This window comes from Lissotriton vulgaris, chromosome 7 (assembly GCF_964263255.1).
Source record: "Lissotriton vulgaris chromosome 7, aLisVul1.2, whole genome shotgun sequence".
Taxonomy (NCBI): Eukaryota; Metazoa; Chordata; class Amphibia; order Caudata; family Salamandridae; genus Lissotriton; species Lissotriton vulgaris.
Window position 1 is genome coordinate 829825917 of NC_141695.1, and position 24656 is coordinate 829850572.

Sequence of the window (24656 nt, forward strand, 5' to 3'; positions counted from 1 at the left end):
GTACTATGTTGCATGATTGGATTGAGTGAATGAATGTTGCATTTTTTTAACTGCATTCTAAAAAACTGGTTGTAGTTTAAAAAATGGCCAGAACAAATTCAAGGTCAAAACCTGGGTATGGCATGATTGTGCTCCAGATGTGTACATAGGTAAACTTAAATAAATGCACGTGGGACCTATGATGCCTACACCCTGCCACACCCATCTCCTGTACAAATACCAAGTATTGAGCTAGGCACTCAGGCTTCCCTGACGTGAAGGAGAAGTATTTGCTGAACTGGACAGTGTTCTCTTCTCTTTCCTGGACTCAATGGAAGTCCACCTCAAGATCCCACCCTGATGGTAGGCTGGCTAGTTTGTACAGGGCCCCCTTGAAATAGTCTGGATGCTGGATGATGTTGTCCACTCCAGTTCAGTTCTTGATGGTCAGGACAGCCTGGCTGCCCTCACAAGGAAGGTTCAAGAGTGTCCTAGAGCCTTGAGGTCCATACGCTTGGAAAGCGTGCACAGATATTTTTGTGGCATTGGTTGGCAGATTCTCAGGGTGTCGCACATACTGAGGTTCATCATTGTGATGGAGCAAGGTTTCACACGTACAGAAACTAGCTTGTATTAAGCTCTCTCGAAATAATATATTAATCAACATGTTTTGTCTGTTAATACTTGCATTACACAACATATTTAGTAAGCTGGGAAAGCTTGTGTATGTGCTTTTACTAAAAGTATTCCGAGTGTCCTAAAGATGGCCACCGAAAATGCAGGAACTTTACCGCACATGCGTCTGCCACATCTACGTGGTGTGACGTACCTCTGCTTTGGTGGGAAACTCTCGCTTCTGCGCACTAGTGCCAAGATGGCTGCTTCATGCTTACTCATAATAATGCACATGCTGCTGCTTGTACTAAACTCTGTTTGTTCTGCCTAACCATTAATGCTATAGTATAAATAAAGTAATGGGGTTAGAGTAGAGATAAGTGGTATACAGTGCATTCATTTATTTTTGTATTCTAATATGTTTCTCTTTGACTTTGTTACTAGCTCGTATTTGGGCCTGAAAGTGATGCGACACCCCATATTGGAACAGCTGTGCCTGCGCAAAGAATCCCTGAAAGTCATGCAGCCACTGTCATTGAATGGCTGCGAACTCCCTTCTTACCCACGATGTTCCTGGGAACCTGCTCATCTGACCTCTAACGAGGAAGCGAACAGACTGTTTCTAATGCAATGTATTTAATTTGTATACCAGTATTGCTGGGTGGAATAAAAAACATGAGAAAATAAAATTATGGGCTGGAACGTGATCAATATAAGTCAATTGAAATGATCTCATCTTAGTATGGTGTGATGACCTCTCCTCATCTTTCTGACCAATCACTGAAGGGTAACACATAGATTTTCAACATTTAGGGGTGGTACATTGCCCTCAAAATAGTATAACTAAGGTAGGCTTAGACAGGGAAATTGTCCGACTTGTCCGAATAGCTGACCTGTCACTGACCCAACACATGCTATAGGAGATCGAGAGCAGCGGTGCTGGTAGAGCACTAGATTAGAAGAATGGAGGTGTTTGTGGGAGATTATCGATTACCCGGTCGGCATTGGTGCTGCCTGGACCGAGTGCGACGTACGACTAGGCGGAGGCAGATTACAGTGGTATCCCACTTCCTTCCGCTATCTGGGAATACAGATTTATCGGAACCCACTGGATATCTTAGAGGGGAATCTCGTTAGGACGATCGCCTCGGTACGGGCACAAGTCCGCTTTTGGAATACCCTCCCACTTAATGTCCCTAGCCGCATAGCTTTATCTAAAATGATTGTGTTGCCCCGGCTACTCTACTACTTCGCGAACATACCCATATATGTCCCCACCAGGGTGTACAGACAAAATATCGACTCCAAAATATCGACTGGACATAATATCGAGTTTTAAATATAGACTGGACAAAATATCGACTGCACATAATATCGACTACAAAAATATCGTTTTTCAGGTAAGTGAAGTAATATCAACTGTATAAAATATAGATAGCAAAAATATCGAATTTTTAATAATATATAATATTTTATAGTGTATTTTTATGTAATAATATGTGTGAAAAGTGTGTCTTAATGTTATAAAATATTTTATTAAATGAATTTTGTTTTTATAATAATTGCGTAATGTAATTCTGTAGCGGGTTGTGGGTTTATAGGGGAATAGGGTGGGAAGTAATTTAATAATAATTAATTAATTAATATATGTTTGTTAATATTTTTAATTAATAATTAATTGATAATTAATTAATATTAATTAGTTAATTAATTAATATAATTTTGAACATATTTTGTATTAGTAATTAATTGGTAATTAATTAATTGTAATTAGTTAATTACATTAATTAGAGTAAATTTTTAATATATATAATTTTGTGTTATTTTTAAGTAATTAATTTGGAAAAAATAATATTAATTATTAAAATAATTACAGCTAATGTGCTAATATATTTACTTTATTGTTATTGTTAATTAATAATTAATTGGCAATTAAATAATATTGATACATTTTGGGTAAAGGAGCATTTTTAGGGTTCAGGGTCAGTTTTCAGTTTTAGGGTAAAGGGGTATTTTTGGGGTTCAGGGTCAGTTTTCAGTTTTTGGGTAAAGGGGCATTTTTAGGGTTCAGGGTCAGTTTTCAGTTTTAGGGTAAAGGGGTATTTTTAGGGTTCAGGGTCAGTTTTCAGTTCATGGGTAAAGGGGTATTTTTAGGGTTCAGGGTCAGTTTTCAGTTCATGGGTAAAGGGCTATTTTAGGGTTCAGGGTCAGTTTTCAGTTCTTGGGTAAAGGGGTATTTTTAGGGTTCAGGGTCAGTTTTCAGTTTTTGGGTAAAGGGGCATTTTTAGGGTTCAGGGTCAGTTTTCAGTTTTTGGGTAAAGGGGTATTTTTAGGGTTCAGGGTCAGTTTTGGGTTTTGGGGTAAAGGGGTATTTTTAGGGTTCAGGGTCAACAAATAAGATTGTAAAAAATTATTTTTATTATTTTCATTTATTATTTAATTTTTATAATTTAATTTAAGTATTTTTAAGTATATTTTAGTAATTAAAATTTAATATTAATTTAATTTAACACTGTTTTTAATAAAGTCGATATTTTTTACATCTATATTATTGTTAACGATATTTTGTACTCGATATTTTTGTACTTACCTGTTTGTAGATACAAACTAGATATTTTGACTGTCGATATTTTGTCCACGATATTTTGGCAAGTCGATATTTTGTCCCTCGATATTATTTCAGTGATCCCCCAACCAGGATATTTAGAGACCTAGAGGTGCTACTCCGTGACCTTATATGGAGCAGCGGCTGCCCACGGGTAGCACTGATGAAGATGTACATGCCAACTGACTCGGGAGGATTGTCAGTTCCCAACCTAGAGCTGTACTACCTTGCGGCACAGACGCAATGGGTGGCGTACTGGCTGAGTGGCAAATGCCTTGAGGATACTGCCTCGGACGAGGCTGCATGGACGCAAACGCAGATCAATACGCTGTTTCACCCGCTCACCCACACACGATGCCCCTCCCAGCTGCACTTGGCGGTGGCGCAAAAATGTTTCCTGTGGTGTCTACGCCTTACCAGAGCGACCAAGCCGTATGCCCCGGTCATACCGCTGCTGGGCACACCGACCCCGGCGGGGATCCTCACGGAAACGCGCTTGGAACCATGGGCACGGGCGGGGGTGGACACGTTGAGCGACCTGTACCCTGAGGGAGAATTGCTTACCTTCGTAGCCCTGGCTGACAGCGCAGATCTCCCGGCAGGGCAGTTCTTGCAACACGCGTCGCTACTGCGCACGCTCACAGCTTCCTGGGGTGACGTGACGGAAGAACTCCCGATGCATTGCTATATCCAGTACCTGCATGTCATGGGCAACGGATCACACATCATACTTTGGCTGGCTCAGGCGTCACAAACACACTCGCAACCTTCCACACGGCCCCTGCGTGACAAATGGGCGGCGGACAGGGGCAGGGACTGGACCGATAAGGAGTGGGCGATGGTCTTGGCGGGACCGACCAACATCCCTAGAAACCCCCGCTTTAAGATTATACAGTACTACTTGCTCCAGCGCGCATACCTCACGCTGGATAAAATCAATAGGTATTTCCCGCTTGCGGGTGCGGCCTGCCAACGCTGCTCTCTACCGGGAGCGGATTTGCTACACATGCTGTGGCACTGCTCCGAGGTGAAGGAATACTGGGAGGGAGTCCTGAAGCTCCTCTCACATGGAGCCGAAGAGAGGTTACCACACACCTGGGAAGCATGCATTCTGGGGTTATACAAACGCACTAAGTCCAATAAAGTGCAAGCGCGCTTTTGGGACATGGGCCTCATCACAGCCAAACGCCTGCTTACCAAACACTGGAAATCTGCTGCCCCTCCCCACACACAGCACTGTGAACGTCCTTCACCAACTGGGCGCGAGCGGAAAGTGCCGCGCTTGAGAGATAGGAAACGGCGGGACTACGCAAGTTTCCCATCGCCCAGCTCTGGGACGATCTCCTCAAGACGTATCAAGAGGCCTGCCAGGAACAGGAGATGACCTAAGGTGACCACCGCCTGCTTCATAGCTACGCTGGATGCACACACACACAGAGACCTTGCCCGGGTGTGCACTATCTCCCCCCCGCACCCCCCCCCACACACAGCTTCTGTCATCCTAACCCTGGCCCCTCTGCGCCCCGCCGGACGGCTGCTAACCACCGCTGCATCATACGATGATCTCCTTCGTGCCCCCCTCCACCCATTCCCTGACCGCGATACATTACCCGACCCCAGTTCTCCCCTACCGTTATGGCGCATGGGGGATTGTTTACCAGCTGGTCAAGTTCCCCGAGCAGACTTATACTTAGCTCTCGATATGGACACTGAGGACAGAGCGAACACTAGGCGGCAACACACTACGAAACGCATGCTACACCTGGAGTACGAAGAGGTACTGATGCTTAGGGCTCCGGCGCAAGCAGTGGACACACACGCGGCAAGGCGAAGTGCGCCTGTTCTAACGCTGACTGACCGCTGTGCTTGGGACCTGAGGATTAGTGTGCACGCCCTACTGCCACACACGTGGACATCGCTTTTAGGGCTGCGGACTGGACTCGCGAGCCTTCACCGGTAGTTTTATGCCTCAGTGAGATATACCACACACTGATTGTCATGCACGATTGAGCATTGCAAACGTGAGACATGCCCACAACCACCCCGGGACCCGCGCATTACTATGCACTTATGCAGTTCTACACGCACCTAGGTGAGATCCCGGGGAATAAGCTGCGACGGCCACGATGCTTGACTGAATGACACATTTCTACTGTTGTTACACCCAAAAAAGAGAAAATTAGACCGATCACTTATTATGAACAATTCCAAATGACAATACTGTTTCCACCATGTATATTGCCGCTGGACCCCCGGGTTGCCAGCTAAATGGCTGTGTCATCCATACCGAATAACTCTGTTTATTGAATATTTGATTCGCCCCTCTGTGGGCCATGCAATACACCATGTATGATGATGGACAAATGTGAAATAAAGGTCTTCCAAAAACAAAAAGAAAAAAAAATTGGTGCTGCCTGGACAATCAGTTCTAGTGCAGTATATCAATGACCTATTGTTGGCATCGAGAACCTGAAATGACTGCATGATTCATTCTATTGCATTATTATACCATTTAGTGAAGGGTGGACATAAAGTGTCCCCAGAGAAATTGCAATACTGTACAACCTCAGTGAAGTATCTGGGACACCAGATACAAAGAGGGGTCAGGAGAGTGACATCTGAAAGGATCAAAATAATTCAAAACATGAAATGACCCCCAAACTCAGAAAGAAATCAGAATGTTTCTCGGAGTTGTAGGTTACGAGCAAAAGACCCAGTCGAATGGGATGATGAAAGCATGACTGCTTTCTTAAAACTGCGTAACAGTCTGTGTGAAGCTCCAGCATTAGGGATGCCTGACTACTCAAAGGAATTTGCATTATTTTGTGACACAAGAGAAAATTGTGCTCTCTCAGTTCTAACCCAGACCCATGGATTAATGCGACGACCTGTGGCATATTTTTCTGCCACATTGGACCCAGTGGCAGCAGCACTGCCAGGTTGTCTGAAAGCAGTACCTGCAACATGCATGAGTCTTGAGCAAAGTGAATCCATTGTCATGGGACACCCTGTAACAGTGTATGTCCCTCATTCAGTCGTGATTCTGTTAACCAGAACACGTACTCAGCAATTAACTCCTAGTAGGATGACTAAATATGAAAGAATTATCATTGGTTCAGAAAACGTGACAATAGTGAGGTGCCCTGTTCTAAATCCAGCAGCCCTGTTGCTAGATTCCCACTTTGAGGAAGTAAAAGAGGAAGTCGAACATGATTGTATCGACCTCACTGAATTCAGTACTAAACCTCGTGCAGACTTAAAAGATCCTGAACATGAGCTATTTGTAGATGGCTTGTGTATGCGCCATGAGGAAGGAGGACTAAGCGCTGCTTATGCTGTGTGCACATTATCTGGTATAGTCGAAGCATCCTATTTACCAGGAGTCAAGTCTGCACAAGTAGCCAAATTGATTCCTTTAATAAAAGCATGCAAAATTGGGAAAAATTGGAGAGTAACCATTTACACTGATAGTCAGTATGATTACGGGGTTGTGCATGACTTTGACCAACTATGGTTGCAGAGGGAGTTCATGACTTCTTCAGGAACCCCTATTACAAATGGACAGTTTGTAAAAGAAGTACTTATAGCAATTCAATTGCCAAAATAATTGGCCGTGGTCAAGTGTGCTGCTCACCAATCTGGAAATGACAAAGTGACAGCTGGTAATCATTATGCTGACCAACTGGCCCAACATTGTGCCAGATATAAAATGGCAATAAACAAGAATATTGAAGCATGTGGAAACAGCTGCCAACGTATGCTATTGAGAGGAGTGAATACATGGGAGGAAGTGAAAGATTTACAAAATGAAGCAGAACCCAAATAAAAAGAAGACTGGCAGAAAATAGGGTGTCAGATGAGACCTGAAGAAGGTGTGATAGTTTACCTAGATGGGAGACCACTGTTACCACACACATAGGTAGAGATGCCATGATTAGGTTATTCAGACAGGATAGGTTCAATGCAAAATTCAGGAACATAGCAGAGTCTTTGCCAGAGATGCTTAACCTATCAGCGAATGAATCCTGGTAAGAAAACTGTGGTTTGCTCCGGGAAAATTGGGAAGGCAGAAGGCCCATTTATTAGACTACAACTTGATTTAATTCAGTTACCTGCTTGTCGAGGATTAAAGTATGTCTTATTCATTGTTTGTTTATTTTCAAAATGGGTAGAAGCATATCCTACCCGCAGGAATGACAGCTTAACTGTGGCCAAGCTCTTTTTTAGAGAGCTCATTCCTCGGTTCGGTTTTCCAGTAACCATTGAATCAGACCAAGAAAAACATTTTAATAATGAAATCGTTGGTCTAATCAGGGCCGGACTGAGAACCCAAACCAGCCCTAACAAAGAGCTCGGCAGCCCCCCCCTCCCAGTGGGGGGTTGGGGGTGCCGGCGAGCTCTTTGACGGTGTCGGTTTTCAGACGATTTTGTTACAGGGCTGATTTTGCAGCTATGCTACAAAAACGGCCCTGTAACAAAAACGGCCCCCTGGGGCTCAAACCCGGCCCCCACCCGTGCGGCGCACCGGGGGAATGCCCGGTACCCGCTACGGGCAGTCCGGCCCTGGGTCTAATCTGTGAAGCATTCAAAATTGAGCAAAAGCTGCACTGTGCAGACCGCCCAGAGGCTTCTGGAGTGGTAGAACAACTAAATGGCACAATCAAAGCAAGATTGGGAAAGATGTGTGAATCTACCCAATTGGAATGGCCTGATGCTTTACCTCTTGTCTTGATGGGACTCAGAAGCATTCCAGACAAGAAAACAGGCTTGAGTCCCCATGAAATTCTCATGCGAAGGGCAATGAGGCAAGCATGTGTACCAGGTCACCAGCTGTTAACTATATCTGATGGTTTAGTATTGGATTACTGCAAAGAGTTGACTGACCAAGTGCATTCTATCTCTCACCAGGTTGAGGAAGACGCTGAAGCCAGACATTCAACTCTAGCACATGATTTGAACCCAGGAGATTAGGTAGTGATAAAAAATCACACCTGAGAATCTTGCCTAGCACCAAGGTAGGTAAAGCCACATCAAGAGATACTGGTTACCACCACAGCTGTAAAGTGCAAGGGAATTCCAAACCCGATCCATGCCAGCTATACCAAAAGAGTAACAGAACCTGATGGAGTTGAGGCTGAAGGTTGTGAAGCTGAAGGGTCTCAAGAAGTTGATCCTGAAGTAGTTGACGAAGAACAACCGAGAACCAGTCAGGATGAATGGATTCCAGTAGTCAACATACCTGAAATAAGAGTAAGAACAAGAAGCCAAACATATCTAGATAGTCAGACTGATAGTGAGGACGAGATAGGAATAGAAGAACGTACTCAGATTACAGAAATCAAAACTAATTGCAATCGTGAGGAGGACCAGATAAGGAAAGAGCAATATCCTCAGACCAACGAAACTTCCACCAGAACACCTCTGTCTGAGGAGGGACAGATGGGTACTAGTCAAAACGCACAGGCAAAAGACAATCAAGAAACTGCAAGACCTGTGCATGACCAGACAGGATTAGAAAAACAGGTTGAGGACGAAGAAAAAATTCCAGGCCCAACAAAGTCATATCCTGAATCAGGCCAGACTAGTGTAGAGGAACCCATCCAGGCAGAAACTTCAACAGCAATAAGCCCTGGGCAAGGTCAGTTAGAGAGGATACCTGAAGTTGACGAAAATCAAGTTGTGCCACAAATTAAAGAAAACAAAAGAACATTTGAAGAATCAGAAAGCACAGTGCCAACTAAAAGACTCAGGAAAGGTAATAAATGGCCTGGTTTTGTTAAAAGACTGAAATATCACCTAGTAACAATAGTTGAAGGACCTGAACAAGTGGACGAAGTAACCAGTCCAACTGAACTGTCAACAAGCACTCAAAGAAGGAGAAGCCCACGATTGAAAAGAATGAACAATAAATTCAAAGGCCCTGAATGGACTTACGTCATCCTCGAAGAATTCGAGAATCTGGAAATCAGTTATGAATGTGAGTAAGAATTGATTGCTGATCAATCTATTGAAGAAGTGAGGCCAACTTGAGATAAAATCACAGGTGTATTCTGTGTAAAATTCTCAAAGAGGGGTCAAGCCTCCTTAGTCAAAATGGCTGGTAAAAGAGTTACTGGAAACTCGAAAAGAAATTGTATAAAGACATGCTGTAGAATATGCGCATGTAGTATACTGGTAGTGCTCATAGTATGGCTAGGACTGACAATAGCAATACCTTACTTGATGGCTGGTAAACAAAATGACACTAGTATACATGAGAAGATAGCGCACCACAAACAAGATAGAGTAGACTTAGAACCACCAGATGAGATAGAATTACATCACTTTAGAAATAGAAACAAAACCAATATGAATGTATTCGCTAATCTATTAGTACATTATGTAGAGACAATGCAAATTAGTGATTGGTATGTTTGTATTAAGTTACCGACCTCAGTAGCTGAAGATGTTACTTACCACCATTTACCCCTGACCTATGGTATTTCATGTAGCATATTAACTAGTCTGTTTTATAGAACTAGAAAGTTACAGTATTATTATTCTAACATAGACATAATTTTCTCCGAAATGCCTATTCGTAGAAAAATGAATCCTGTCCTTAGTAGTAAAGACTCACGGTTCATGGCTGAATATTTTCTAACAGTCAAAACAATAGATATAGCTGAAGCACACAAAGACAATTTAACTTGTAGATTACACGAGGAGGAGAAAACATTTTTGAATTTAGTAGAGAAAAGGAGACATGATTTCAATAGAAAAGCCACTGAACCGAAACCCCAGACACTCAAATGTTCTGAAAGGGAGGAATATTTGGCAACTGGCGGGACTCATGCTGCTATGTCTTTGGATTTTGAAAAGAAGGGGAAAATATGTCTCCATAGACAGAAAACTGGGTATAACAATGTATTCATCGGTTCCAGTGAATGTGAACACAATTTCCTCATAATTGGGGGTTGGGGACTAAAAGGGGTAACTGATCCAATATTTCCTGGAGTGTATTATATGTGTGGGGACAAAGCTTATTTTAAGCTGCCTGATCATTGGTATGGGAGTTGCTATTTCGGAATAGTATTCCCGAAAGTATACCATGTAAAAAGAATCACTGGAAGCAAAGAAAACGGAAGTGAACTAACACGTAATAGAAGAGCTAGTTTTTCAGAATTTGTAGGTGATATATTTAGTTTATTGATACCTTCATGGGAGTAATTCTGAACACACTAAGAATGTGTAAATCATCTACAGTGGTGGATCGCTTATCGACTGACACTGCTGGAGGATTTTTATTGATCAATACCGAATTGGGTGCGATCAGATCAATGGTTGTACAAAATCGACTTGCTCTTGACATATTATTGGCCAAAGAGGGCGGAGTCTGTAGAATGTTAAAGGCGCAACATTGCTGCACTTACATACCTGATAAAAGTGTTGAAATTAGAAGGTATGTCAGAAATATTACTCATTTGTAAGAATAACTAAAACCACTGGAGGTTGATAGTGCATGGAAGAAACTAACAGATGGTCTCTCCTCAGTAGGTAGTTGGCTTTCTAATGTTGGAAGAAGCATTGCAGGTAAAGTACTGATGCCAACAATGGGGATATCACTTATAATTTTGGTGATAATGATTTGGTGCAAATGCTGCAGAAATAGAAAAAGATATACTGTGAATGACAAAAAGAAGAAACGAAAATTAGACGAAATTCAAATGGAAGAATTAAAGGGGGATATATATATAAAAGAATGAGAGTTTCAGAATGCCAGTGAAAAAAGAACTCCTAAAGTACTTGAAGAAATTGAACTGGCAGAGTGCTAAAGTTGGCATCTGGTTTCGTAATTAGAGCTGATATAAAATATCATCAAAGAGGGGATTGATGGAGCAAGGTTTCACACGTACAGAAACTTGATTGTATTCAGCCCTTTTGAAATAACTTTTAATTATTATCATTATTATTATTATTAATACAGTTTTGTATAGCGCGTAGTTACCCTGGGGCATCCCAGTGCTTTTCAGGACTGAAAGAAAAGTAGGGAGCCATCAGGGTCAGCAGTTGACAAACAGGTGTGTTTTCAAATGTTTCCAAAAACGAAGGAGACAGGATTCGGATCGCAAACTTAAGGGAAGTGAGTTCCAGAGTACGGCGATGTTCACAGAAAATCTTCTACCCCCTGTGCGAGCTTTTTTTCTTTCAGGGTTTTAAGCAAATGTTTTTGATCTGAACGCAGGGTTCTGCCAGCCTTGTAAGGAGTAACTAAACCTTGCAGAATGGGAGGACCTGTACCTCGCAGAATTTTGTGCGCGAGACAGAGGGATTTAAATTTCACCCTTTCACGCACCGGTAACCAGTGCAGAGCCTTCAATGCCGGTTTGGCCGACCGTGACATGGGGATGTTTTTAAGTACTCGTGCTGCTGCATTTTGAATCTGTTGTAATTTATTCAAAGTTGCCTCCTAATATGTTAATATATTAATCAACATGTTTTGTATGTTAATACTTGCATTACACAACATATTTAGTAAGCTGGGAAAGCTTGCGTATGTGCTTTTACTAAAAGTAATCTGAGTGTCCTAAAAATGGTCACCTAAAACGAGGGAACTTTACTGAGCATGCATCTGCCCCATCTATGTGGTGTGACGTATCTCTGCTTTGGTGGGAAACTCTCGTTTCTGCGCATTAGTGCCAAGATGGCTGCTTCATGCTTACTCATACTAATGCACATGCTGCTGCTTGTACTAAACCCTGTTCGTTCTGCCTAACCATTAACTATAGTATAAATAAAGTAATGGGGTTAGAGTAGAGATAAGTGGTATACAGTGCATTCATTTATTTTTTTATTCTAATATGTTTCTCTTTGACTTTGTTACTAGCTTGTATTTGGGCCTGAAAGTGATGCGAAACCCCATACCTGAAAAACTGGGCCTGCGCAAAAAATCCCTGAAAGTCATGCAGCCACTGTCATTGAATGGCTGCCAACTCCCTTCTTACCCACGATGGTCCTGGGAATCTGCTCATCTGACCTCTAAAGAGGAAGCGAACAGACTGTTTCTAATACAATGTATAGCCGGGAATTTGATAAATATAAGTTAATTGAAATTATCTCATATTAGTATGGTGTGATGACCTCTCCTCGTCTTTCTGACCAATCACTGAAGGGTAACACATAGATTTTCAACATTTAAGGGTGGTACATTGCCCTCAAAATAGTATAACTAAGGTAGGCTTAGATATGGAAATTGTCCCACTTGTCCGAATAGCTGACCTGTCACTGACCCAACGCATGCTATAGTAGATCGAGAGATCGAGAACAGAGGTGCTGGCGGAGCACTCTGTCAGAAGAATCAAGGTGTTTGCGGGAGATTATCGATTCCCCGGTTGGGTTACCAAATATTGCTAGAGAGGGGTGTGACGCTGGTGTTGCACTTAACGAGGTCACCTGTCCTGAACTGCACCTGTCTTGTCCCACGGGCACCCTGATTAGTGGGGAGCCTGCTCTTTTGCCCCAGCCCGTGGCCAGGATTGGTCCTTGCATCATACTAAGTAAATATAATACTTTTGGTATGTCCTTGTGCTATTTCCCTTTCTCACTCTTTCCAGGTACCAATGTGTAAAGGTGTTACTGTGATTTCTTGCAAACTTTATATTTTATTAATCATTTTCTTACTTATGAAATTTATGGTCTCTGTAATTTGGATGATGACTCACTTAAAACTTGCATGGATAAAGCTTTTAAAACTTCTCCTAAGTCTGTGATTATTACAGGAAAGGTACAATTGTTTAAATACTACTTATTTATTCTAACTCCTTTTTCGATCCCTAGGGCTTATAGTAAAGGTGACAAGGATTGTTAAGTCATGGTTTACAGGTATAAGTCCTAAAAGGACTCAAAGTACTGATAGACTGTTAGTAGTAAACAGGCAGGACTACTAGTTTAACGTGTGAATGTTTATGGGCCCAGGTGAGTATGGTAAAAGTTAGCTAGTGGTCCCGCGCGCTCTATCAGTTGCTATAAAACAAACAGGATAACCATTGCAGGTAACATGATCCTTTCCTATGGAAAACTGCAGGTAAGGGATATGGTACATTGAGTTTCATCCTGCATTTTACACCAGTTGGAAATCAAGGCCAGTAGCTTGAAAGCGACCAGTCGGAGTATTGGGATATTTACCAAATCATATTTCGAAATAGTCTGGTTTTTATCAAAATATTTTATTCCCCTTGGACTCTATCAGTCCCACTTAGCCAGTTGCTGCTGGTGGACACGCCGGTGAAACTTCAGAGTCTGATGTTTTTGGAACCAGTGACCACAGATGACCAATTGTGGAACAGTAAGGGTTTACGGCACAGGAAAACATGAACTGACTCGAAAGGAATCATAAATCTTGGATTCAGGACTTGCAGGGAAAGTTACAGAAAGTCTGCAGTGTTGTGTTCTCTACACTGCCAAAGTCTTTACAAAAACCTTTGTGTCGTCACACTACCTCAAAGCCCATTATGAGGAAGTTCTCAATACCTAGGCATGATGCCCAGCATGCTGGAGGTGGGTGAGAAGACTGTGGTTTAGGGCAGGAATCTATCTGGGGGAATGGGAAGGGCAAATGGGACTATTTATAGTTTGGGGATGAGGGACATCTACCAAAATGTGGATGAAATCCCAGCCACACCATTTACGGCATATAGAAGTGTAAACACTCTAATATATATTTGCATACACCTACATTGGGCACATGGAACATCCCCGAATATTTGGTGAACATCTTTCATCTGCTTAACTTGAAATAGAAGTCAAAGTTTCTTTTTTTGATGCAGGAGAGAAAGTTCTCCAGGAAGAGTAACTACTCTAGAGATCACCACTGGATCAGCTCCACATCCATCACTTTCCTTTCCTCAGGCAGCACCCGCAGTCCTCAGGGTGTAAGTTGCAATGGGCAGGTGTCCCTGGAATCTTCACTTGCTGCCTCAGATTGCAGACGCTTCAGTCACTGCAATCAGACATAGCGCCCTCTTGGGGAGGGTTCTATTCCATGCCTCAGTCACTCACAAGGAGCCTTGCCAAAAGTATGTTAATATGTCCTGTCCCATACAATTGCTTCATGCTATGAATGATATTGACACACATATACAATGCTTCTGGCTCCCTACTTGGAGACGCCATTCAATTAGCCATTCATAACTTAAAAAGCAACAGTTTTGCTAATGCACTCAATTTTGAATGTACAGGTGCTGCACTAGCCATTGTGATCGACACAGGCACACACACACACACACGTACGCACCCACACGTCCACGTCCATGTGCATTGACACTCACATGCAGGCGCTCTATGCACACACCACCCATAATATGTATTTGCATAAACACACCTTGACCACTGGGGCTATCTTGGCACTAAATAAAATATGCTTATGGATACCCAGCTTAACCGAACCCATTTTATCGACCTCAGAAGGATAAGCTGCAGAGGTTCGAACACAGATTTCTGAACACACACAGGTGCACATACACATGCGTGTACACACATAAACACAGTCATGTGCACACATGCACACACGATTATGTGCACTGACACTCACATGCACACATTCTTTGCACACATATAACATGTATGTGCAAAAGCACACATTTACCCCAACTCAGTGGTACTCATTTTATCGACCTTGGAAGCTTGAAAGGCTGAGGGAAGCTTCTGAGATTCAGACACAGATTTCTATACACACGTAGTCATGTCCAAATACACACTGACAAGCACATACATACTCATGTACACATGTACACAATATCATGCACATACACAAGTGTGTACCCACTCATGAGCACACATTAATGCACACAAACTCCAGTGCCCACTCACAATGTCGGACTGGGACAGAAAATAGCTCAGGCTCAAAAAATAAAAGAGGCCCCCATTACATAGTTTGGGTGTTCTGTATGGTATAGAACACTGTGTGAATTTGAGCTTGCTGCAGGAAATGTTTTTTTCAATATCAGGGAAAGCAACAGTAAAACCCGCCCTGGCAGACGATACAACCAGCCCACAGACATCCAAAAACCAGGCCCAGACACTGCCCGGTCAAACCAGCCCATCGGGCGCTGCCTGATTGCCCTATAGGCCAGTTCGACCCTGAACGTATACAATTTCATGTGTGCATACTCACATGTGCACCCACACAAGTGCCTACACAGGCTTGCATGCACAAGCACACATGCACAATCATGCACTCACCCATGCGTCCACATGTTCTCATAGGCAGATGCCCGCACTCGTGCAAACACTCATTCGTGCACATTCACACGCAAACCCACTCACACAAACTCACATTCACACACATACAAACAACATACAATATTTGTTTCCTTGCTGTAGCAGGTGTATCTTTTTCTGTGGGAAGAGCAGCAGCCCTACCAGCCTCCCCTGGCACCAAGAGGCAAGCTGAGCCCCCACCCCACTGCTTGTGAGCCGCAGAGAACCCTGGGATGCAAAGATCCGACTGAATGTACGAAGAGCAGAGCAGGATGGATGGCTCCTTAGATGCGGCTCAGACAAGCCTGTCTGTTTTATTCTGTCGCCCAAGAACAGCTACTTACGTGAGAGAGAGAGGAAACTCCATCGGGCACATATGTTTGACTGTGAATCCGACAATCTGAGGTAAAGTACATGGGGTTAATTTGTCAGGGGCCTGTCCATGCACAGCCTGCGCCCTGCCCTGAGCCCTATGCCGTGTTCTGCAATAGTTGCACAGTTACCCTGCCAGTCAGCCATCTGGGGGATGCTGCCCGACTGACAGTAATTACTGGGGGGCGGGGGGGTGTTCCACCCCACACACCCCGCCTGAAGCTACGCCCCTGCCTTTATCTCACTCGTTCTTGCCCCTTCTTTCTCCTTTTGTGTTAGTTTAACTGTCTTTGTTTTCCTCTTTCTCTCCCCTTTGTGTGTTTTCCCTCTCTTGATCTCAGGAAATATCTGATGTGGAAAATTAGTGCTGGTCCCCAATAATTAGTCGCAAAAAACTGGCAACCACCAGCTCAAATTAAGCACTGCTTGGAATAAGAGTTACAGAGCAAGGGGACGCCTTGCCACTAGCAGCACCTTAGGTTCAGCTTTGCAGACAATAATAAAGCCCAACGCTAGTAGCAGCACTTTGGAACCAGAACTATATGCAATGATAGGATCTTGAGATCAGCAGCACTTTGGGGCAGAGTTCCAGAATATGATATGACCCTGAATCTATCAGATCTTCGAACTCGGCTTTCAGGCAAATTGCAGCTTGTGGCAGGGCCTGAACACATTATAATCTTGGAATCAGAACTACAGCCTATGATAGTGCCGACACTAGCAGCAGCAGCATCTTGGGATCAGAACTACAGCCGATGATAGTGCCCGACACTAGCAGCAGCAGCATCTTGGGTTCAGAAGTACAGCCTATGATAGTGCCCGACACTAGCAGCAGCAGCATCTTGGGATCAGAACTACAGCCGATGATAGTGCCCGACACTAGCAGCAGCAGCATCTTGGGATCAGAACTACAGCCGATGATAGTGCCCGACACTAGCAGCAGCAGCATCTTGGGATCAGAACTACAGCCGATGATAGTGCCCGACACTAGCAGCAGCAGCATCTTGGGTTCAGAAGTACAGCCTATGATAGTGCCCGACACTAGCAGCAGCAGCATCTTAGGATCAGAACTACAGCCGATGATAGTGCCCGACACTAGCAGCAGCAGCATCTTGGGTTCAGAAGTACAGCCTATGATAGTGCCCGACACTAGCAGCAGCAGCATCTTGGGATCAGAACTACAGCCGATGATAGTGCCCGACACTAGCAGCAGCAGCATCTTGGGATCAGAACTACAGCCGATGATAGTGCCCGACACTAGCAGCAGCAGCATCTTGGGATCAGAACTACAGCCGATGATAGTGCCCGACACTAGCAGCAGCAGCATCTTGGGTTCAGAAGTACAGCCTATGATAGTGCCCGACACTAGCAGCAGCAGCATCTTGGGTTCAGAAGTACAGCCTATGATAGTGCCCGACACTAGCAGCAGCAGCATCTTGGGATCAGAACTACAGCCGATGATAGTGCCCGACACTAGCAGCAGCAGCATCTTGGGTTCAGAAGTACAGCCTATGATAGTGCCCGACACTAGCAGCAGCAGCATCTTGGGATCAGAATTCCAGGTAGCGATAAGGCCTGACACTAGCAGCAGCAGCATCTTGGCATCAGAACTACAGCCGATGATAGTGCCCGACACTAGCAGCAGCAGCATCTTGGGTTCAGAAGTACAGCCTATGATAGTGCCCGACACTAGCAGCAGCAGTATCTTGGGATCAGAACTCCAGGTAGCGATAAGGCCTGACACTAGCAGCAACATCTTGGGATCAAAACTCCAGGTAACGATAAGGCGTGACACTAGCAGCAGCATCTTCGGATCAGAACTCCATGCAACAGTAGGAACCGACACTAACAGCTACATCTTGGGATCAGAACTGCAAGCAACGGTAGGGCCCGACACTAGCAGCTGCATCTTGGGATACTTGATATTTATTCATTTATAAAGCGCCCGTATCACCCCCAAAGGGGTATCTCCGTGCTGTGGAGGAGTTGCAGTAGGCCGGAGAGAAAGAAAGGATTAGAACACTACAGTTTTGAGGAGCCTTCTGAATTGTAGGCGATCAGGGCATAGCCGAAGATGAATAGGAAGCTGATTCCAACAGAAGGAGGCTAGGTGAAAGAAAGCTTTCTCATCCAAGTGCGATTTTTTGAAACGCAGAACAAGGAGTAAAGATTTAGCTCCTGAGTGTAGGGGTCTGGGTGGCAGGTATTGATTGAATTTCCCTGCAAGATAGATAGGACCTTCGCCGTTCAGTGTTTTATGCACAATACAGCATATCTTAAAGTGGATCCGTTTGCGTACCAGGAGCCAGTGCAGATGTTGTAGAAGAGGGAGAGAGGCTGTTCTGGCGGGGGCATTCGAGACAATGTGGGCCACGGTGTTTTGGAGTACTTTGAGTCTACTCAGCGAGGACTCATTTGCTGAGATCAGAAGGGAATTACAGTAGTCCAGGCAGCTCAACACCAATGCCTGAATGAGAGTTTTCCGTGTGGTCAAAGGAAGGAAGGGGAATACCCTCCGTAGAAGGCTCAGCACATGGTAGCAAGAGCCTACTGTGGCTGCAACGTGCGCCTTCATTGTCAGTTTCTGGTCCAAGTGTATGCCAAGGTTCTTGACCACAGTCTTGGGAACCCGGGTGGCACATAGATCATCTGGCCACCAACTTGGGGACCACAGCAGTGGAGCATCTCCAAACAGCATAATCTCGTTTTTCCCAGCATTAAGCTGGAGTAAATTATTCCTCATCCAGCTAGCGATAGCGGTCATGCCTTCTGAGAAGGTGGACTGGGGATTGGGAGTGCTTTTGTCAAATGAAAGTAGTAGCTGAGTGTCATCAGCATACAAAATGGCTGTGAAGCCCAGCTTTCTAAGTAATCCAGCTAATGGAGCAACGTAAATGTTGAATACGGTGGAACTGAGGCAGGAGCCCTGAGGTATTCCCTTAGTCAGTCCCATGGTCTTCGAACAAAAGGGACCCAGATTAATAGACTGAGTTTGGAGAGGGAGAGAGCTCGACATCCACTAAAAGGCTTGTCCTTGAATTACAATTTCTTTAAGTCTCCTGAGCAGAATCTGGTGAGTGATTGTGTCGAGGGCTGCCGACAGACCAAGCAGCACTAGTAGTACTGCTTGTCTATTGTCAAGGGACTGCCTAATGTTGTCGGTAATAGCTAATAGCAATGCTGATTTGGTGCTGTACCTTGGCCTAAATCACGACTGAGATGGGTCATGGCATCCTGTAGATTCAACATGGTCAGATAGATGTTTGTTGGTATGTTTTTCCAATATCTTACTCAGGATAGGTAAAAGGAAAATTGGGCGATAGCTGGATACGTCCTCCATGGGGACCTTGTTATTATTACGGATGGGAATTATTTGTGCCGCCTTCCATTCAGCAGGAAGTTGACCCTCTCTCATGAAGAGATTGAGGATAGAGCAAATTGGGGGGGGGGTAACTATTTGGAGAGCAATGAGGACATTTTGGCTGGAATAATATCCAAAGGAGACCTGATTTGACTGTATTCAATAGTGACTCCATGTCACCAATTGTGAGGGGGAAACATTTTCTAACATATGCACATTAGTCGGGGCTGGATGGCAGCAGGATGCACTATCATGCTGAAGGTTCCCGACTGAGGTGATTTTATTGTAGATCAGCTCAATTTTCTGTGCGATATGGAGAGCTATTTTATCACAGAGTGCTTGGGAGGGAGCCGCCTCATTATTACAGGCCTTCAGGTTTGTAAAGGATTTAAGAATTTGGTACAAAACTTTGGTTGAGTTGCACTGCGATATGGGCTCTGCGTGCAGTTTTTATATTTTTGTGGTATTGAGCCAGAGCGATCTTATATCTCTCTTTGTCCTGTTCATCATGGGAATGGTGCCATCAACTTTCCAGATTTTTACAAAGACGTTTTTCCGTCCGGACGTTAGAAGAAAACCATGCTGTCTGGGGGCACCTAGCCAAACTAGGGCACTGTTTCAATGGGGCCAGCTGATCGATGGCTGTTTTTACTGTGGATTTATAACACGCCAAGCATTCCTCAACATTATCTGATTCAAGGTTCCAGAGTGCCGGGATTGTATCCTGGAAATGGTCTGGAGTGATTTTATGCCACTGTTTACGAAGGCTGTGGGGGTGTCATATACCCTGGGACCCCTGATTTGAAAGACGATTAATGAGTGGTCAGTTCATATAAATGGACAAGGATCTTCGCAGAAAATGCTAGGAGAATTGGTCAAAATAAGATCTAACGTGTGTCCTGCTGAATGTGTGGGACCGTCGTTGATCTTACTTAATCCTAGAGTGGCTAAATCTGCTTGGAGCGTGGAGGCATCCTGATTGCCAGTGCTCTTGCTGTGTACATTGAAGTCCTCTAATAGCAGCACATTTTTAGTAGAGATAATAGGATGGGCAATTAATTCCATTAGTTGCAGCGAGAAATCAAGGAAGGGGCCTCAGGCCGATATACGAGGGCGCCTTTCCAGCTATGATGGGGTAGCAAATCCATTCTAAAGCCTAAAATTTCAATGTTATCATTGCAGCGTTGTTCGAGTGTAGATACTTTGATGGAGTCTTTATGAATGATGGCTATACTTCCAACCGCCTTAGGTTGCGTATCCAACCTTTGAATATGGTAGCACTCAGGGAGAGCCACTTCAATAGTGGGGGTGGAGCTAGGTTTAAACCAGGTTTCAGTCAAGAATACAATATCGGGATTCTTGGAGGCAAGTAGAGCCCAAATTTCAACAGCATGCTTGGGCAGAGATCTGACATTGCTCAGAAAGCCGTTCCAGCAATCAATCAATCAATCAATGACACTTATAGAGCGCGCTACATACCCGTAGGGTCTCAAGGCGCTGGGGCAGATTTGCCAGTATAATTTCCTGGTGAAGTCAGGGAATGACTGGCTACATTGGGGGTGTGTTTACCCTTGCCTGGGTCACATATCAAAGGACCTATGTGCTTTTGTTCCAGCTTCAGGCTTTGAAATTGGCAGGACCTGCACATGAAGGGTCCCTCCATAACAGGGAAAGTCCCAGGCGTGTCATATGGATGGTTAGTGCAATTTGCCAAACTGCCCTGTCTAATATCGAGGAGTTCCAGGCTTGTGTAAGAATATTTCTGCCTGATTCCTAAATCGGATATAAAACATGCAGGGGTCTTTGCACCAGGTGATGGCTGGGCTCGGACGGGCACAGGCGGGCTCGCCCCTGGCACGCCAGTGCTGTGTCCGCTGCGCGTAGTGTCAGGCATGGATTTAAATAGTAGAGGAGAGCAGCTAGACTGCTAACCTTCAACTCAGCCCGGAAGTGAGGAAAGAATATATCCGCTGTCTCCCTCCACACAAACGGGGAACCCGCGGTGGACCAGGGAGAAATGCGGTGTGCGGTGCAATGCAGCCAGAGACAGTGAGTATCCGACTTACAGACAATGGTAGGGCCAAACACTAGTAGCTGCATCTTGGTATCAGAATTACAGGCAGCGGTAAGGCCCGACACTAGCTGCGGCATCTTGGGATCAGAACTACAGGCCCAGTTAGGGCCCAACACTAACAGCTGCATCTTAGGATCAGAAGTACAGGCAATGTTAGGGCCCCACACTAGCAGCAGCATCTTGGGATCAGAACTACAGGCAACGATAGGGACTGACACTAGAAGCAGCATCTTGGGATCAGAACTATAAGCAACAATAGGGCCCAACACTACCAGCAGCATATTGGGAACGGAACTACAGACAACGATAGGGCCTGGCACTAGCATCTTGGGGTCAGAACTACAGGCAATGATAGGGTCTGACACAATCAGCATCTTAGGATCCGAACTACAGGCAGTGATAGGGCCCAACACTAGCAGCTGCATCTTGGGATCAGAACTACTGGCAACGACAGGGCTTGCCACTGGCAGTAGCATCTTGAGATCAGAACTACAGGCAAGGACAGGAACTGACACAATCATCATCTTAGGATCTGAACTACAGGCAATGATAGGGCCTGACATAAGCAGCATCTTGGGATCAGAACTATAGCCAACGACAGGGCCTGATACTAGCAGCAACACCTTAGGATCAGAATACAGGCAACGGTAGGAACCAACACTAGCAGCTGCATCTTGGGATCAGAACTACAGGCAACGATAGGGCCTGACACTAGCAGCTGCATCTTGGGAACAGAATTACAGGCAATGATAGGGCCCGACACTAGCAGCTGCATCTTGGGATCAGAACAACAGGCAACGATAGGGCCCGACACTAGCAGCTGCATCTTGGGATCAGAACTACAGGCAACGATAGGGCCTGACACTAGCAGCTGCATTTTGGGATTAGAACTACTGGCAACGGTAGGGCCTGACACTAGCAGCTGCATCTTGGGATTAGAACTACTGGCAACGGTAGGGCCCGACACTAGCAGCTGCATCTTGAGATCGGAACTGCAGGCAATGTTGAGGCTTTGAAAATAGCATCTTGATCAGTTGCAAGCCATGAGAATGCCTTGACATCAACATCACTGTGGAATTATATCATATTTCTCAGCAAGTTTAATACAGAACAATTTCTCACCCAATTCCATGACTGCTATAAAATGGGCTGTAGAAGGAAAAAATATGTGTTGGAAATAGAGCCTTAATAATAGGCTATCCACTAATAGATGGAGCTATGCAGTAATTTCTTAGCAGGGCCATGATCCTCTCTGCTACAGTGTTTCTGAAAAGACCAGGGCACTGAAGGCCTCTAGATAATGGGGCCAAGCGAGTATCTGAAATAAGAATACAAGATAATCAAGTTAATAACGACAAAGTCAGAAAAATGGATTCACTTTCTGCTCATGCAGAGATAATGGGTCTAAGAGCAAAAAATAATGGAGCCTGCTTCAAGGCCAGAAAGGGTGATTATAAACAAGGAGCTAAGGACAGCAGCTAAAGAATGGATTGTGGAAACCTCTCCTCACCGACTAATGTAAAATAACCAGAGACAAGGCTGTATCCAAAGCGCAGGAAGAAGGGAAGAGTTTTAAAGTCGGGGTTTGCTCCTACAAACAGTAGAGGCAAAACTAGAAAGGCCGAGGACCGTCGGCTGCTACATGAGTTTGCACACCGAGGCCTACCTATGACCGTAGAGGCACCCACCACTTCTTGGGAGCCTAACTTGCAAAAGAAAGTGGACGCTCAGGTATCAAAAATTAAAATGGAATAAATTACCATTACCTTGAATAGGAAGGATTTCAATGTTAAACATCGTAGCTCTCAAAATTGCTTTATATTTCTGCAAATACAGATTTACTACCATTTGCGCGGTAGCAGGCAATTTTATGCATTGGGCCTTTATAATGTATAGTGAATAGCTGCAATGTTTGGAGTTGATTACGCCACATGCGCTCTGCACAAAACATTAGACAACATACCTCCATACATTTGGCTAACCGAGTGCCCTGGTGCTGCCTCAGTGCGGCCTGCAGCACTTCACAGGCTCAAATAAATGACACTTCTGCTTCCAATGTTCATTCAACACTATTTTCAGGCTGCGTATTGTGGGTTTTTTCCCACACCCTGTGATTCCATATTTATCCACCAGATCGGTGCCCTGGAGATCTCAGGCGCTAGAGGGGGCTGGACGGAAATACTGAACATGCATTGGCAAAGCCAATACGTCTCGCTTTTGGGACCTTAAAAGTATTTAGTTATGCAGCACAATATCCTTGGGGCAACAATATTAACTGTTGCATGGTTAAACACTTATAAGGCCCCAAAGGTGAGACCTATTGGCTATGCCAATGTTTCTTTTTTTTAAAGACAAGCAGGGCTATCAGGCTCCGGCTGCCACTTAGAGGTAGAGAGAGAGAGAGGTGTGTAGAGAGAGAGAGAGAGAGAGAGAGAGAGAGAGAAAGGGGTGTAGAGAGGTAGAGAGAGAGAGGTAGAGGTAGGGAGAGAGGTAGAGAGGTAGAGGTAGAGAGGTCGAGGTAAAGAGAGAGAAAGAGGGAGGTAGAGAGAGAGGTAGAGAGAGAGAGGTAGAGAGAGGTAGAGAGAGGTAGAGAGAAGGTAGAGAGATAGAGAGAGGTAGAGACGTATAGAGAGAGAGAGGTAGAGAGAGGTAGAGAGAGGTAGATAGAGAGGTAGAGAGAGGTAGAGAGAGGTAGGTGGAGAGAGGTAGAGAGAGAGGGTGGAGGAAGGGAGGTAGAGAGAGAGAGAGGGAGGTTGAGAGGTAGAGAGAGGTCGAGAGGTAGAGAGAGGCAGATAGAGAGATAGAGAGGTAGAGAGAGGTAGAGAGAAATGGTGCAGGAAGAGAGGTATAGAGAGAGAGAAGAGGTAGAGAGAGAGAGAGGTAGAGAGAGAGAGGTAGAGAGAGATAGGGTGGAGGAAGAGAGAGAGAGAGGTAGAGAGACAGAGGGTGGAGGAAGAGAGCGAGAGGGTGGAGGAAGCACATGAGTGTACGGGTCTAGGAAATGGCGTAGGGTCTCACCCAGAGGTAGGAAGTACACAAAATTTAAGGGCGCCAGGGGTGAGCCACCCAGGTAGTAGCTCGGAGGATCCACTAAGGGATAGTGAGTTCTACAAGTAAAGAAGTGCCATGTGAGAATCACTGCATGTAGAAATTGCTTCACAATAAGTAGATACACTAATGATTGAGGAAGTGAAATCAATACGCGTTAATTATGGTCCATAAAGAAGGAAGAATTCAAATTCACCATATCAAGCTCAATGCACGTAAATATGGGCCACCGTGAAGAAGGAAAAGCCAAATGAGCATCAAGAATGTGCCATTATGTAGAGAATAGGCTCACTGTAAGCAGCGCAACAAAATTCTGTTTTGAGTACACAACTTCTTGTCTTGGAAATAAAGTTGTCACAATCCTTGGT